Genomic DNA, 15028 nt, shown 5'->3' with positions numbered 1-15028 from the left:
GGCTCAGGTGTCACATGCAGAAACTGTCTGGATCATTTCTTTCTCACCCTCCTTTAAAGCAAAATGGGTCATTTTCATAATAACATAAAGGGCAAAGGGAGGAGCAACACTGGGGGGAGTTCACCCAGTAGGCTAACTTGATCTAAGCCTCCAAACAAAGCACCTCTTTGAGGCTGACACATCAGTGCCCTGCACAGTGCACTGTCATACACACACACACACACACACCAATGCCCAAGAGCACACATGTACGAAAAGAAAAAGAAGTATACAAAGTATCATCTCATAGGATTTTGGCTCTTACAGGGCATTCCTTATTATAGCCAGCCTACCCAGCACCCATGGGATCATTCCAAGGTGACACTCCCTGTGAGAACAGCAGAGCTCAGGCAGCATTTTTTGCTGCGTCTCTTATTTTCCTGATTTGACTTGAATGGCTGCACCACCGGAGCCTGCATAAACAGGTCAGGAAAGTAGGTCAGTGTGCGTAACAACGGAAAAGAGAGGAGAATGAGACCGAAACACAGGGAGAGAGGGAGACAGAGAGAGCGGGAGGGAGACAGAGGAGTGGAGGGTGCTGATAGATGGATCGATCAAGGTTAAGGCTCCACCCGTGTCATTCTTGTTTGTCTCTGGCAGCAGAGATACTCTTGGCAAACCAAGCAGAAACAGGGCTCTCGTGTTACCTGGTTCCCCTTCTCAGTTTGGGGTAAAAGGGTTAGTGGAGCAGGAAAGGCAGTGGGAGGAGTAAAAGAGGCATGTGAGCACAGAGCAGAAGGGAATGGGAGGGGGGTGCCTCAAGGTTCTTAAAATTGTAAGGTAAAGACCTTATAATAATAAAGAGAAAACCCCAACAATCAGATGGCACCCTATAAGCCAGCAAGCGCTCGGTGACAGCGGGAAGAAAGAACTCCCTTTTAACAGGAAGAAACCTCAGGCAGAACCGAGCTCAGGGAGGAGCGGCCATCTACTGTGACTGGTTTGTGGTGAGGGGAGGAAGATGGGAGGTGGTACACAAGAAATTTGTAACACATCTTCAGGTAAGACGACTGAAGAAGCCCCGGTCTGCACACTGTAAATCAACAGTAGCCCATTTTCTTCCATTTGCCATTGGGTGCAGTTATGACTCTTTGCAAATGTTCTACAGTTTCTATATAAACACACACGTCCATATAAGCATACATTACATGTGCTCATGCAAACACAGAGTGCATATATTCAGAATTCACACAATAGCACAGTGCTGTTGACCTAATTATCTATCAGTCACAACCCTAAAGGCACATTTCTCAAGTCTAGGTTCTTATTACAGAGTCTGTTACACTAACTGTATGACACATGATTGTTACATAAAGACAACAAAACAGTGCTTTGAAGTGTTGCTTCGAGGGAAAAAGACCCCACATGTATTTGAGGCCATTAAAAGAGCAAGTAAAGATCAAAACCCTTTTTTTCTTGCATAACTAGCTCATAGCGTGTGGCACAGTTCACATCTCATCCATGTTATACAGATTCATTAGACCTAGAAAGCATAAGTGAGTGGGGTATAAAGAAGGAGCAGCAAGACATAAGGTGGTTTAATAACATACACAGGGTATGATAAGAAGCTTACATGTATTCATCACAGGCATGAATGCCATGATAACTTTGGGCTTTTAATGGTTTCATTAAAGTATTCAGTGACTTGACGTAATCTAGAAATAATAAGAACAGGTTAGATAAGTTAACTAAACCAGGACAGCTCACATTACGTCTCAGTCATTACTGACTGAAAATAGCAACTAAGAAAAGGGCAACCAACAATTTTATTGTCACAGATTGAATGTCAATCGTTGTGGCAAACAAGTCTACAAGTTATGTGTGCAACACCCTCAGCTTCTAGGTAGCAACTATGATCCCAAGCCAACCGCCTGGTAGGGGGCAACCTGTCACCAAACCAACCTCGATGTCTCACTCAGACTGGCTGAAAACAGTATCATACAGATTGGAGGTCTTGATCCAAACGTTTGCTAACTTTTTGTATTATGATTATATTTCTATATTATGCAAAGCTGCTGAGCGCCTGTCATGTTTTATAGTTGCCATAAGGAGGCAACTATATCACTATCTGTGGAGGAATTTCCGAGTTTTTATATCAAATCTATGACGTCCTGGTTGGACTCTGAATAAAGGTTATAATTGTGAATCTCTGCGAATGCACTGGCAGCAGATTTGCAAACTTTTCCTAGTTTGCCTCTTCAGTTAATCATTGAATTACCACAAACAGGTTATAATTGGCAACTTGACACCATTCAATCACAAACTGATAGCCGACTGATTCTGTCTTTATCGCAGTTTCATTGCTTCCTTGATATGCCAAAATCTCAGATGGCAACTGACTGCCAATGGATGCAGAATTGGTCCCTGTCTTTGAAGCTGTCATTTCCAAAGACAATCGGCTTGGAAGTTCATTGCACACAATGCTGCAATCTCCGACTACTGTTTTCACTAGTGTGACTGTAGTACCATCCCATTTGTAAGTTAGGGTAATCAGAGCCAGCAGTCTGGACAGGAGACACCAATGTGGCAGTCGCTCTGCTAAAGCAGGTAAAAATGCTGCACGGCAGAGTTGTTAGTTTTGGGCAGCAACCTTCTTATATTATATTATAGGTCATGTTGCATTTAGATGGTTTTTCTCTCATATTATCAGACTTTATTATATGAGCCCAACACTTTTGAGTACTTTTTTTTCTTGGCAATGAATGTGGAGCACATAATGGAAACACATAACAACGTCAAAGTTTCTAGGCCAGCCTAACTTTCCTGCTATCAGTATTACCCAACAGTCCTCGGCACCCACCCCGGCTCAGGAGAGATCATAAATGTCACATTCTCATGTCTAACAAGCTGTTACAGGAAAACAGGAGAGTCGCGACAGTTTCATGTTAAAGATATGTCGCAATCCATTCAGACATCAGAAAGAAACTATTAATGTGTATATGAATACTTTACATTCTTGCATTACCATTACTTCAGCTGTTTAGAAATGAGGTCAAGTTTTTAAAAAGCTTTTTTTACTTTTGCAAACACGTTTTTCACAGTGAGAGACGAAGCTGAAGCATTTCATGTGCAGTTGTGCATCCACATTCAGACTGGTTTGAAGCGGCTGGTGGAGTGAATAGAGTCGGGACAGGGAGTGGTCTGGCCTTGATTTAGCTCTGAGCCGACTGGGTCATACACACACACACACTTTTACACACACACCACACACACACTCATAAAGAAATTTCTGTTGACCTGCAGCCTCAGCCTCTGACTTAAACGTGACAAATGTATACAAATGTAATATAATTTAATATGAAATGGCACCGGCCCATGAGAACAGAAAATAACCCATCTAACATGAAAAAATTACATCTAGAAAAGCCATTTTAGTAAAAATTCCAGCCCTAGTTGCGGTCCTAGTTTCCCTCAGTGTGAATAAAATCCTGCAAAAGACACACCAATTACATGTCACCACCTACACCTGCAGTGCAGCGGGCTCCCCATTACTAGTCCTCCCCCTTAGCAAAGCAGAATGCAAATGCAGCAGTGAGCGTGCTCCCAGCTGGCACGCGGCAACCGACCTGGCTGAGAGTTTTATCTGCAACACCAGGTTCTGCCAGCTCATATTAGACAGCACGAGAGGAACTGGGAGAAAGAAAAGGCAGGTGTGCGCGCATGAATTCACAACAACCAGAGTCAGAGTAAAAGAGCTTGGCTGGGATTCAGAGAATGAATGATGACGGAGGCCTGCAGGGCTCAGACAGGGAGTGGGAAAACATTGCAGGGAGTAAAACAAAGAGCTTGCTGTGTCATTTGCCCCACAGGCTTCCTTCCTGAACGGCCGCGAGGACAGCAAGTAACTGCAGCTGGAGAAAAAAGAGAAAGAAAGAAAAATGAGCTCAGTATGTCACTCCGCTGCAGCCCCACCTAAACAACACAAGCAGCACCCACACCTGCATTTCCTTGGTAAAACAGTGGTTTAACTTACAGAAGTCATAAGCAGTAGGTGCGACACAAATACCGCAAATTGTGCTGTTTGTGCATTCATCACAGCTTTAGGCACACTCCCACTGCAGCTCTCCACACACTCACTGCAGCCCAATGTGGCCCAATGAGACACTTTCTCAGGGGGAGATGCCTGGTCTCATACAGCGGGAACACAAAGGGACTTTGGGCACAAAGTGTCAGAGAGTTCATGGTGTATCAGTTCTTTCTGTGTGTAATAGTAAAGCTTTAAGTATATTTTTAAAAACCTTCAAAGTCTGGTGCACAGAGGCTAAACATTTTAGCCTCTGTGCACCAGCCCAGTGGATTTGAAATCAACTGTCAAGATGTGAAGCCTTCCAACTTTAACTCAAGGAGTTTAACAAAAGTATTGCATTAACTGTTGAGGAATTACAGCCATTTTCATACATGACCCTCAAAAGTAAATGAATAATTGACTGACAAGCAGTGTTGTGGCCAGGTTGAGGCCTAAAGTTAATAAATGATCTGGAGCTGATCTCAAGTGTTTAACTTGCATCTATTATTGTTTCACTGAAACTCTCAATATGACATCCAAGGAGATACTGATGCAAGTGAGGGAAGTCATCAACAGACTGAAAACAAAATACGTAATAAACCTCCTTAATTTTAGGAGTGACAACATCAGACAATGATTTCCGTGGTTAAGAAAAAAAACTTTGCAACCAAGTCCGCAAGGTCTGAATGGAAATAGAGAAGCTCTACAACAAGGTGAAAACCACTTGTTACACTCAAGAACAGGAAGTGCAGATCTAAAGGAGCCTGCATGTTTCTGAAAAATAATAGCTAGACAGATAAAACCCAGATGAACTAGTACCAGAATGATGAGAAGAGAAAAGTATGAAGGAGAGAAACAACCACATTATCTGTCAAACATGGCGGAGGTAGCATTATGGATTGGGCATGTGTGGCTGCCAGTGGAAGCGGGCTAGTGTTTATTGATGGCGTGACTGCTGAATGAAGCAGCAGGATAAACTAGGGCAAAGGTCAACTAGACTTTAGGCGTCACTGGTTCAAAAGATTTTCATCTTAAAAGTATTTTTTTTTAAAACAAACATTGTTTTTAAAAGTACAAAAGTTTGAGCCTCTTTTCTATTATCAGTTTCACAATAATTTTATAACAATGATGTGAGGCTGATGGGATGTTTCAGATATGGTTTAATTGGGTACTCTGTGGTACACTAGAGCAGTTAAGTGTCTGAAAAGGAATGTGTTTACGTAGTGGGACAGTAAGAAGTCATAAAATGATTACAAAACTCTACTACAGAAAACTGAGTGGTTGTAAACATGACTGAGATAAGTGTGCTGCTCCTAAAGGGGCCGGACATACAGAAACAGGAGTGATAAACGAAGCCGCACTCACCTCATCTAAATGTTGACTGGATGCTGTGAAAGCTTTTGTGACGCACACCACGATTAATCTTTTTTTACTGGTAATGCGTGATGAGTATTACAGTTCTAAGGAAGTGCAAGTGCCAAAAACATGTTTGTGTATTATCAAGACAAAAAGACGAGAGAGAAAAAAAAAGCCAAAGTCTTTCCTTGAGCTTACTGCACATTTCAAAACCACACTGGTGGCGATAAAATCTTGCGTTGTTCTGTTGTGGTATTTTGTGTGTGTGTTTTTGTGTTTTCTCACACACTGAATGTCGTATTTTGTTTTGTTTTCATTTTAGCTATGAAATCTGCATTCACATCAATATTGTGGTGTAGGCTGAATTGCACTGGGGAAGAAGGTATTACACAATAGTAGGAATGCCTGTAGTTATAGTTGAGTAACATACAGCTGCCTGTGTGTTACTGTGGGTCTGGGCAGGGTGAGTGTGGAATGTTTGTTTTGATTTTATAAGGCTCAGTCAGGGGGGACAGTGCTGTGTGTATAGCTGTGTCCGTGTATGTGCGTGGGTGTATGTCAATGTGTGCGCGTGTGGATGTCAGTGAGGGGAGGGTTCGTTCGTGGCAAATTACCCTAAACTTTCCTCTGTTCTTGTTTTCAATTCCCTATCCAGGGCTAAAAATTAGGTCAGCAGTCACATGTTGTGTGTGCAAGCCAAAAAAGCAACAAGAGACGGAAAAAAAGAAAGGAAAAGAAAAGCAGAGACATTCTTAACCTTCTTAACAGATACCTCTTTGGCCGTCTGTAGCTCAGCTTTAAATTTATCCACTAGCTTCAGATTTTTTGAGGTCAAAGCTTCACCGGCCAAAACAAAGACGGGTTTTCTCTCCTTAGAGCCCCACGGAAATGGCAGTTGACCGTGTGCTATACTTACTGTTGACTTTGGAGGGGATCCAGGCTCGGTGACCTTGTGGAAAGTCACAGTCACAGGTGCCGGAGTGCATGCGCGCGGCCTAAATGCCTGATACGAGCGTCTGCTGATAGGAGTGGCAGGAACGAGGAAACAATGAGCGAAACATTAAGTGTCACAGAGATAAAGGATCCTGCTTGGCAATCGCACAATAAAGTCAGTGTTTATGTTCTGCTCATGTTGTGGTTCAAATTGGAGCGCGCTGACTTGACTGCTAAGTTGTGATGGGTGTGAGCAGTTTCCTGAAAAGAGCATGCAGGAATGAAAACATATAACACTGCATCAACTGCCTGTGTACGCATACTGACGGCAAACATTCGGTGGCATCTGTAATATAATTTTAGTCAGTCTGACAGAAGACAATAAGATTAATCTTTAAATAAATATTAACATAATTATACATAATTAAATAACTATATTTAATGGCCAGTGTCTGATCTGAAAGCTTTCCTGGAACAAAGAAAACTAGAGACTGTTTTCTGGAGGGATTAGATCATCTTCAGCGTCACTGAGTACAAAAATATTATCTGTTTAAACATTCAGAGTCACATTTGTTAGTACTGCCACCTTAGACAAAACATTACTAAAGGGACATTGTGAAACCTTTGCTTACAACACAGGTGTTTTGATTTGAAACAGCAGCCATGTGTTTTAAACCTAGCAAAAACATTATGAGCGCCAACACTCGGTACAGTTCAAATGAGAACCTCGGTGATCATTTATAGCTTTATTTAGGATTTAATAACTATTTAAAATCAGGCAACACAAGCTCGCGACAATTAAATACATAAATAAAACTGGGTGGACTTATGTTGAACGGTTAACTGCATAAATGTGCACATATACACTATCTGTATTTGGCATCTTGTCCCTAACACTGTCACTCCCCAAAGGAAAAGCATGCATGTCAGGAAGTTGGAAGCTAAAAGTCACGTTTGAAACGGACGATTTATTATAGCTGCAGAACACAGCTTAGATTTTAGCTTCTGGGCCTTGAGCTCATCGCTCCCCACAGGTATGCTATGAGATATAAAGCTGTGGAGTGATACGTCAACACAGGGTCTCCTTTGACACTACGGGTGGAGAGGTTGAAACAACAGCGGGTAATGCAAGCAGAAGCAGCAGTGGGAAATTTTGCAGCTTAAATGGAGCGCCAAACTGGGAGGGTGTGCTTGCTTTATGACATAAGGAGAGCGAGGCATGTTACGTGTATTATGCAATGTTCAACGCAGCTCGAGTTGCCTGCCTGAACTAGCCTGTAGGCTTCTATGAATCTATTTTTTTTAGATCACATTTATTAATGCAAGCCAAAGGGTGTAACATGCAGAGTGATCACATAATCCCAAGAGTTCCCTCACTGGCCTCTAAACCTATCAACAAGTTCACTGATGGAGCCAGCAAGATAACTATTGAAATCCCTTATAGTCTTCTAGTGCTCATTCGTCTTTATGTGTTTGTCCATGTAACTAATTTCTTGTTGTTGCTCCGCTATCCAATCAGAAACCAACTTTCCATTTTCACTAGATAAAGTAGTTATTTTACCTTTTGTCACACTCAAGAAAGGAAAATAGAGTTAACATACAACAGCCTGCACAGCTGAGTCATACTGAGGTGGAAACTGAGTTCTGGAGGCACTAATATAGGATGAATAGGAGCGTCACAATATGCCACTTTAGTCAAAAGCTTCAGGCGTGCTATATTTGAAAGCCTCTCTATCATTACTGTCTGAAAACAGGCCAGGAAACGGGTCATTATTATTATCTTCAAATGTAAATCTTCATTGAAACACATTACAAGCTAAAAGGCTTTTACAAGCTTCCATCTGGTCTAATGTTATGTCTTCTGATGCCTGATAGCAAACAGTCTGAAGCAAAAATAGATATTAGTCAGTGAGTCCTTTGTGGGTACACAGCACACAAGCCAGCTCGCTGGAAGCAGACGGGCAAAATGTAGGTCAGCTCCACCCTCTTTCTTCAACACGGCCCCACCTTGTTTTTTACCCTTCGACGAAATAAGATTTCAAGCAGTGGAGCCTCAAATGAACCCCGGGCAAAGCAACGGAAAATGTGGGGTAAAAGTGAAATGGTGGGTGGGTGGGGTGGGGGCTGTTAATCCGGAGCAAAGAGAGACTCAAGCAAATAAGGGCATGCTAAAAATTCAGATTTGGCACTCCGAAAATGGTTTCCCCCTCCTCCTCCTCCTCCTCCTCCTTTTTTCTTTTTTCCCTTTTGGCCTCCTGGAAATATCTGCCTAGCTCCAAGAACTCTGACCATATACAGCAGCCTGTGGGATCAAAAATCAACAGACTAAACTGCAGTCACGTGTCTCAGCTGGCTTTGATTCAGCCCCACGAGCTGACTGCAGGAATGTCATGTCTGTGCAGTGACCCCTGTTAGAAGTGACCGTTATCTATCAGCAGGTTAAATTCGTTTTCCACAGTGTTACTGCACGGCCGTCAGTGTGCGTGTTCAGACCGCAAACAAAGCCACCTTTTAAGGAAGAAACAAAGGTGGTATTTGATCTCTGAGCTTGAAAAACAAAACAGACAGAAAAAGAGATGAAGGAGTAATTTATATTGTCTCCTGAGGCGATATGAGCACGGAGTCGGGGGTCATGTAGCAGCTGACTGCATGGCTGTAGATGGGTGACTACAGCCTTCCGTTATGAGTCTGCTGGTTGGGGCAGTGTGTCACATGCTGGGAAAAGCACACTTTCTCTCCTTCACACCACTAACAGATGCAGTGCTGTGGTCGTTAGAGGGTGGATGACTGAGAAGTGGATTTAACATACCGAGGGAAGCTAAATCACAGGTTATGCATCACCAACTGAGCAGTTATGAAAATATTAAGTGGGAGGAAAATGTTTCTGAGGTAATGCTGATGAGTCACCTTCTTTAAGGTGGTGGCATGCTTTGAAACCTTATGTGAAACTGACTAGATCTGAAGGCTTCCTATACTCTTTCTTACGTCCATACATCACAGAGACATGATAATAACGGGGCTGCACACTGCCCCAAGTCAACATGAAACGTGAGTAAAAAGAAAATGAATCATATAAAGAGAGCAGTGACACAAGGGTGGTAAACAGCAGTGGGGGGGTCGGCATGACTGCGGCTTGCAGATATGGTAGTGAAGATAAACCTCAGAGAAGGGTTTCCATGTGAGATAACTAAAATATGATCTGAAAGCAGAAAGGCAAAACGGCATTCTGGGGCCTCTTACACAACTCGGAGCAAAAAAGCAACTTCTGTTTTAGACTGACGGCACGGAAACGAGCTCTGCTCCACCGAGGCCTTTCAATGGAAAACAAGAGGTCAGAAATACAAACAGGCGGTAGAAAGCAAATGGTTATTTACGCGGCGTGTGACTGGTGGGACAGCGAAACAGGTCAGCTGATGAAACATTACGTGTTTTTTTCTACAGGGTATAATTAAATTCCCATGCACAGACAATGTGACGTCCATCCAGAGACTCAAACCCGAGCTTTGCTCACGTTGTCCGCTTTGTTGTCAGTCACACGCATCCACTCTCGCTGCTCCAGAGGGTGTTACGATGCAACTGATGCTTCATCACACATGCAAAAACACCAAATCTAGTTTCTCATCCAGTTCGAAACGGGAAAAATCGTTGGGCTAAAGCAGAAAATGTTTAATACAAACCGGGATCAGCCTTGCTGGAAAGGTTGGGTTGTGTTCATCTGCCCAATTCAATGAAAAGTTCCTTTTTGCTCGTATACTGTTTCAGTACCGTGCATACACACAGACCAGGGTGGGTGCTACTTCTTTTATGACTTCACAAGAGAAAAAAATAAATATTTGTTTAAAATCGGAAAGATAGAAATCCAAATTCACTACAGACTATGGTACTATTCCACAGGCTACATGGTACTGGGGGCAAGAATAAGTAGATTTACAGCCTGCAGCTGGCAGCTCTGTAAGGCTGGATCAGACCTGCTCTATGGAGAATTTGTTCACGTTGAAATCAACCAATTTTAGTTGGTTAGGGAGGAATCAACAGGTCTTTCTCCCTTGAGGCCATCTTCTTTCCAAGTATAGTTAAATCCAAGCAGAAAACATAAAGGTGAATGCTATAAAATCCCTCATGGTGCTCTAAGAGTCACAGAGAGGTATTTTACAACAAACATCACCCTAAAAAGATCTAATAATTGAAATATAACGATTGGAAAACTGTAATAAGAAAGTTTATGCCTTTTGAACATCAGATTTTTGGGCTAGAGCTTTTCTACATGCTTTATTTTACAGTATTGTGTGATTGAATGATATATCCCTCAGAATTCATCACGTGTCTGTTGCAATATAAACTCTTTTGTTAATATTTGCTCAAATACAGGACTTTGCATGAGTGCTGGATTTGTTTTGGGGGGGGGGTTGAAAATTTAACTAGTCAATACTTACTTACATACTTTGATGTACGTGTCCCAAATTACAGATCCTGATTGATTTTGATGGTAAGAAGGACCAGTGATAATTCCTCGCCTTTATCTTTAATAGTTTTTGAGATACTTATAATCAAACATTGCTGCAGATTTTTCTCAAAATGTGTCTTGAACAATATTTGATATATGAAGCTAAATTTTCACAGCAACCATTCTATATGTTCAAACTTTATACCATTAACTTTTAATGTAAATTACACTTATGACAAATGATTACATTATAGAAAAATCCCTCTTTTTTTAGATGTGCTCAATTGCTGATGATCAGTTTACCAGGTGCATCTGATTATCAGCATCTGGCTACAGCTGTGATGCAGAACTGTGTGACTGTATCAGCCTGTACCTGATTTTTTTTTAGCTCACAATCAGGGATGTTTGCTACAGAGTGAAGCAGGAGTGTAATGGAGATTTCCAGATCTGTTCCTTTTACAGTGGCATCCATGTGAACATAATCATGCAGTAGCTGCAGGTGCAGAGAGACTGTCCTTTTCACTGACATCTCATCCTTCCCCACGGTGACGATGGCCTCATGCCATAAACAAAGAAATTGACCGTGACTGTGGATTCCTCTTAGGCCTCCGTGTGGATCTGGTTTATTGTGCCAGCCAGTCACTCACTCTCAGACAAGGGCAGGCCTTGTATCTCAGTCCATGTCTCTGTAGGTCACCATCATTTTCGATTACATCGCACCCCCGCCCCACGCCTCCACGGCTACCCTCGCTGACTGCAACTCGTTTGACGAGCAGCAATCTGTGAAGATGAATGAGGTGCCCACTGAGGAAACTCACAGAAGGAAATTAAAGGGGATTTAATTGGAATAATGACTTGAGTTCATTAATAACACTTCTAAGTGCAGTCAGTTTACCCACTAGAGCTGTAACTGCAGTCATCAGGGCCAACGGCAGAGCAGGGCGAAGAAAATCATCTTCTGTTCAGTGTTCCCTCGACACGTTTCGACTTCAAGGCTAACCCCATCCAAGACCAATGAACAAGGTACGGCCTGTCCTAAGAATAGTCCATATTATCCAATCACATCAATCCACTGTATCAGTTACAGAAGCTACTTTCATCACCTCAGCAGGTAGCTGTGTATCAAGCTGGGATCTTATATAAATAAAATATATTAAAGTATGTTTCTCAAGTTAAATATAGTTTAAAAAAATAAGTACATGCCAAAGAAATTATACTATACAACCAGAAACATTTGATCTTCTTTGGAATAGTGTCTATTAATGAAGGTCTTCAAAAAGTTGATTCTGTTCATGTGGACGCAGCGTTTTCAGTGGGAGAAACATTTCATCGCTCATCCAGGTGACTTCTCCAGGTGATTTCCTTACCTGGATGATTGAGCACGCATCAACACATTAATAAAGGCTATATGTTTAGATAAATGACACATTAGAAGCGTGAGGTTGGTTTTAAACACTGCAAAGCTTCCTGATTGTCTAATCCTGATGTGGAGTTCCACTTCTCAGCTATTTCACCACAGAATAAATCAATGCACTGCAAGAAAAAATCATCCACACTCGAACTCACAAACTCGTGACTCCCAGTCCCAATCGGGAAATTATTGCAAAGCTTTGAGTCATGTGGGATGATGCAAAAAAAAATGAAAGAAAGAAAGAAAGAAAGAAAATGTAAAAATCAATGATTTTGAATCAGAGTTTTGCACAGTAAAGACAGCTTTTAATGAAAAGAGTGGTGGTTGAAACATGATGGTTTCAATGATTGGGTGGTTTGCAAACAATGACTAAACTGTGACTTCTTTATATCAAAGAATGATTGAAGATAATGCTAAAAACTGCAACGGCCAGAGGGCAATGATCTGAAACAAAGAAGCAAACGCAGGAAGAAATGGCAAAGGGAAGAACTTGAAGATTTTGAGAAAAAGAAATACACATTTTATCCAACTAAAGTGCTGTGGGGGGATCTGAAACAGATCATACTTGAAAAAAAAAACCCACTTTAACACCTTGTAACCAAACCAATAAAGCAATAAAGTAGCTTCATATGGAAACCTTGTGCCGTGTGTATTTGCATCTGTTCTTTTCTAAAATGCAGGAATCTCATAAACAAAATACATACTGTAACAAATGGTTATCGTTCACTCAGGCATCTGCAAAACCTTGGAGAGATATCTTCTATTATCTCTCGCATACAGACATGCTGTCTGTATGCTTTCACAGCTGGAGATTTTCCAAATATCACCACTCAGGTTCCGTTTAGATGAAATTCACGTCGTGTGTGGCATTTGAAACACAGAGAAGAGCAGTTTTTAGATAAAAGGAAACAATCATTGATATAACTTCACGCGGACTAGCTCACACAGGCCTGGTACAACCTCCTCCTCATGGCCTCATTACAGAATGGTCAGCTTATCAACTTGCATAATGGCAATAATAGCAATAAGAGATTAGCTGATTTGATTAACGAACTGAGATAAACAAACTGCAGCTAACTTCAAACAGGGGAGCCGTGAAAATGAGTGCACATTAAACCCATATTGCTCTGTCCACTTCTGACATTACTTATGAGCTGTGGGTGACATAAAATTAAACTTTAATAATAAGTATAGACAACAAATGACAGCTATGTTACTGCCATTTATTAGGGTGTTTGTTCTGTATTGGGTTTTATAGCACTTTAGCTCCAAGGCATGGCTGATATCTGGGCAATGAGCAAATGTCATATATTTATCATGTTTGTAACAACGCTATGACCTCGGTGCATGGATACAGAATAATAAAGTGATGCAATAAAACCCCTAGAAGGCAGTTTGATGGAAGCTTTGAGTGGGTCAGTGATGTATCATTACAACACTATTTACACTTGACATTAAAAAGCAATTTCAGATACACAGCAAAAACTCAGTGTTAAATTAACACTGGAGAGTGTTTATGAGTCCATTTCTGAGTGTTAAATATAACACTGTTGAGTGTTAAATGAACACTGACAGTGTTATATTTTTAAAAAGTAACCTCGTCAGTTTTGAAGATTAACAATGACTAACACAGAGCAGTGCTGATTTTCTAACACTGGAATATTTCTAACATTTTGAGTTATTTTCCAGTGTTAGAAAATCAGCACTGCTCAGTGTTAGTCACTATTAATCTTCAAAACTGACGAGGTTACTTTTAAAATATAACACTGTCAAAAGTGTTCATTTAACACTCAACAGTGTTATATTTAACACTCAGAGGTGTGGACTCATATAAACACTCTCCAGTGTTAATTTAACACTGGAGTTTTTGCTGTGTAGAGATCCTGTCTGGATAAGTACAAGATGTACACTCACTGGCCACTTTATTAGTTACCCCTTGTCAGAACTATGTTGGAAGTGCGTTTGCCTTCACAACTTCCTGAATTCTTTACGGCATAGATTCAACAAGGTACTGAAAACATTCCTCAGAGATTTTGGTCCGTGTTGACATGACAGCATCACACAGTACCTGCAGATTTGTTAGCTGTATCCAGTTCCACCACATCCCGAAGGTGCTCTATTGTAATGAGATGGCGTAACTGTGGAGGTCATTTGAGTGCAGTGAACTGGCTTTCATTTTTAAGAAACAAAGCTTAAGATGATCTGAGCTTTGTGACATGGTCAGCAACAATACTCAGGTAGGTTGTGGTATTTTAAAGGTTAATTGTATTTTGCTTTAATACTTGAACAAATTGTTTCCCTTGTGTGAAGCCTGGGAGTACCTGGGACATAAAAGGCCTGTTTTGTGAAGTTTAAAGGAGCTCGTGTACAGCAGATGTAATCATTGCAGTGACGTCAGTCGATGCAAAGCTTGAGCTAGTTGATAATAATCATTTGTACAGTTAAAGCCCCAGAAAGTATTTGCAAAGATTAGCCGCACTATGAGGTGACACACTTGGTATGTGTTATGTTTTTGAACTTGGGAATGAAATGAGCGCATATCTGATTCCCCTCTGCTCCTGATCCTCTATGTTATATCCTAAAAACTATGCAGTTTTGTCTTTTTTCCTTTTTTTTCTTTTGATTACTAAAAACTAGAAAAGTGCAAAACAAAGGAAGCTTCTTTTTAAATCCAGGATTTAGTGTGCTTTACAGCGCTGCATGTAAAGGTTCATATTAAACACTTTTGTCAGCTAATTTCTCTCAGTGTTTTCTTCTACCAAACTTGGCGTAGCCATAGGATGCTAATCTCCTGTTCCACCACATCCCAAAGGTGCTCCAGTGGATTGAGATCTGGTGA

The sequence above is a fragment of the Oreochromis aureus genome, linkage group 4 (assembly GCF_013358895.1).
Source record: "Oreochromis aureus strain Israel breed Guangdong linkage group 4, ZZ_aureus, whole genome shotgun sequence".
NCBI lineage: Eukaryota > Metazoa > Chordata > Actinopteri > Cichliformes > Cichlidae > Oreochromis > Oreochromis aureus.
This window is presented reverse-complemented; position numbering follows the sequence as displayed.